The 3,840-nt window shown below is 45.0% G+C and overlaps 1 protein-coding gene across 1 annotated transcript in view; it reads left to right on the plus strand.

Moving 5' to 3' along the window:
• The window catches only part of dock4b (dedicator of cytokinesis 4b), a 50,435-nt gene that overhangs the window by 226 nt on the left and 46,369 nt on the right, over positions 1-3,840 (plus strand).

Consider the following 3,840-nt stretch of genomic DNA (forward strand, 5'->3'; position numbering starts at 1 on the left):
ATGTTTAGGATAATCGTTTGGCATCTGACCTATTAATGTTAGAGCTTTTATGTGGGCTACAGACACACACACACACACACACACACACACACATACAGACACACACACACACATTCATACATACACACACACATACATACACCAGCATCATCACCAACCTCTATACTGTAAACTCTAGGTGTATTTGTCCCCAGTCTCAACAGACTTTTTCCACACACTCTCATACACTCCACACACACTCTCATACACTCCACACACACTCTCATACATTCCACACACACTCTCATACACTCCACACACACTCTCATACATTCCACACACACTCTCATACACTCCACACACACTCTCATACATTCCACACACACTCTCATACACTCCACACACACTCTCATACATTCTTTATGGCCTCATCTCAGCAGAGCTGCTCTGAGAGGCCCAAAGCTCAACAGCCCAATTCCCCTGCTCTCCATCCTGCCCATGCAAGGCTGAGTTTGCTGCATGTCAGTCGGGCGGCTTGTGTTCTTCAGCAGAGACATGAAGACACAACCCCCTCACACTGAGTGGTCTGTCCGGAGAACGGACTATTTCACAGTCCACGTTTGTGTCTTTCTCTTCGGTCACATCTCCAATATTCATCTTTGATGATTCGTGGTCTCTGTCTGCCTGTGTCAGTCATCTAAGTGATATATAGCATTCAGGTTCTCTGCTGTTGCTAGAACCACTCAGAATCATATCAGAGGAACACTCATGAATGCTCAAGATGGCTTTGTAGGGACTGGTGTTTTTGTTTTAATCCCGTTTGTTTACGTCATTCAGTTTTACTACAGTTCCCACAATGCATTGCTTCTACTCTGCTTCGGTCTCATTCCACTATGAAGCTCCGCTAGACCGCTGCTCCTGCAATCTGAACAATGACTCGCTCAGACCGGAGGAAAGGAATTCAATAGAATGCGTTTCAGACAACGAAATATCTTTATTGAGCTGATATTCCAACACATTAATTAAATGTATCAACCGTAAAAATGTGGATACCTACAGAACTCGAAAAATACGGCGTCGGTAAGTTATTTGGTTCATGTTTTAAAACTGTCCTGTTTTCACTTGCAAAATATCTAAATGTGTAGATGTAAACCGCAGGCTGGGGAATCCGCAGCTGTACGATGTACAATGCTACTCTGTAGTCATAACAGTGCATTGGGTCCTTTTTATACTCCTACTGTACGTCCATACATTTCACAGCCACATTGCATTGCCTTTCTATCTCATCCATATGTAGGTACGAATACATTATCATTAAACACTTAGGCTGAATCAATCCGCCTCTCACGGTTCTATCATAGCTGTTCAATGCGTTTCCTTAGGATGCTTGGGCTACAGACTGCGCTGAACTGCTTTGTTAGTGTTGTTGGTTGGTAGTTGTGTCTGAAAATACTGAATGGACACGAAGGAAAATACTATAGGCTGTAGGCTACTAATGATATTTCCCTTTATGCCACATAGCCTATCATCGAGGACGGATTTAACTTGCGTGGCAGAGATTGTTTTTATATTTTAAAACATAATTTCACCCATGTGTATTTAAAACATGTTGTTCTGAAATTCTAAATTTGATCTGAAGCTTGTTTGCCCTGTTCGTTCCCTCGGAGGGATTGCGAGTGCGCTACAGTGCGTTGTTTCAGCGGCACGGGTGCCAGAGGAGGCATAGATCAAACGTTGAAGTGAGACAAACAAGCGACAACCGCTCCAGTGAAAGCTGTTAGGCAACATTCTAGACGTAGAATGTTGCCTAACAGCTTTTATTAAAAGCCCAGTCCGCATAGGAGATATCACATCGATCATGTTTTCCCAGCAAAGCTTACTTTTATTCACTGTGCACCCCTTCTCTATCAAACGGTCTCTTATTTGTGGTGTGTTCGCAAAGGGACAGACATCAGAACGGTGTCTCGTGCTAATTTTGGGGTTGTCCGATGAGAAATATAAATTTTGAAAATGCTGGTGTCGCTGAAGACTGATAAGGGGTCATATCCTTCAGATCACTTGACTGTAAGTGTGGCCTGTTCACACCTCTGGCTCCTTTTATCATGCCCTAACGCCAGCAGAGCAGAGCCTATTGACATACATACAGACACACAGACACACGCACACGCACACGCACACACACACTCTGTCTCTCTGTCTCTCTCTCTTTCTGTTTCTCGCCCTCTCGCTCTTTTACAATGTGCTTCTGGTTAGTAACCCTGTCTTGCTTTTCCCCCCCGGCTTGTGCGTGTTTCCCTTCTCTGTCCTAGGGTTCTCAGGTGCTGAATGCATCTCTAACACAGGCTACTGTATAATTCATACAAGCATATTAGCAGCTAGCTGCTAGCACACACGTTCCCTAGATCAACAGATGAGCTAGACCGCAGACAGAATCAATCTAATTTCAACCCTTTCATGAACCATAACCAAAAAATCACTTCGAAGAAGTGGTTGAATATGAATTCTAAAAACCCTCCATTGTCTTCAAAGTGCAAGTGAATCTTTGTTAAGTGGATTCAGTTTCGTTATCCCTTTTGCAGTAGGGGCAATAAGACTATTTTAATGAGCACTGATTAAGCCGAGGTTGGGCAATGGGAGGGCAAGGGAAGGAAGGGGGGGGGGGGCTTTTCCGTTGTTGTGTAACTGCTTATAAGTCGTCTTAGAATAGAGGAAACACACACGTGTCTGCACTCACAAACTGGGGATACACGCACACACACACACACTCATTCAGACACATACACGCACACATACACACACATTCATACACATACACGTACATATACACACACACACAATCATATACGCACATACACCATTACAATACATCAATAATATATTGATGTATGACCTATGACTATAAGATTCCGTATAATCTCAGTTGAGAAAGATCTAAACTTGGCATAAGTATAATATCACAGCACTAATACTCTTGAAACGATTGCTAATTGATCCCTGGCAGGGGTCAAAGGGCAACCCAGGATGTCTTCTTAGATTATTCATGAGTCACCGGAACAGCTTTTCGGTCTCCCCAGGCGTCGCGCGTCCATGGTACAACCCAGCGAAATAAACCTCCCACTGCTAGACTACCCTTCCCATGGTACAACCCAGCGAAATAAACCTCCCGCTGCTAGACTACCCTTCCCATGGTACAACCCAGCGATATAACCTCCCACTGCTAGACTACCCTTCCATGGTACAACCCAGCGATATAACCTCCCACTGCTAGACTACCCTTCCCATGGTACAACCCAGCGATATAACCTCCCGCCTCCCGCCGCTAGACTACCCTTCCCATGGCAGGAGGAGGGTGTATCAGATGACAGATTCATGGGATTTGATGAGTTTTGATGTAACATTTGAGCGTGATAGAAAAACCCATCGGCCCTTTTAAAGCGAGATCTCCTCAAGGTGGATTAAAACCATTCCAACCTTTTTAAAGCAGAGCTGGTTATAAGTTAAAAGGCTATGGATTTCCCAGGTCTCTTGCAAAAATAACATTTGATCTCTAGCCAGAAATATTGAAATGAGAGTCCCACAGCGTAATTGGAGGTACGGGGTGTTTGATGTGGGTTTTGGCTGGTTGACGTTAGGGAGCCTGTGAGGATGAGTCTCCACCACTGATGAAGTATAGATGGAATCCTGCTGAGGGAGAATTAAGGCTGCCATTAGGCGGGCGTGGGGGTGATTAGGGCTCCGAACCAGACTCAGGGTGAGAGACTGATGCTGCCCTCCCTCCCTCATGCTCCTCATGGAGGACCAGGGTGAGAGACTGATGCTGCCCTCCCTCCCTCATGCTCCTCATGGAGGACCAGGGTGAGA

This window comes from Osmerus mordax, chromosome 17 (genome assembly GCF_038355195.1).
Source record: "Osmerus mordax isolate fOsmMor3 chromosome 17, fOsmMor3.pri, whole genome shotgun sequence".
In the NCBI taxonomy this organism is placed as follows: Eukaryota; Metazoa; Chordata; class Actinopteri; order Osmeriformes; family Osmeridae; genus Osmerus; species Osmerus mordax.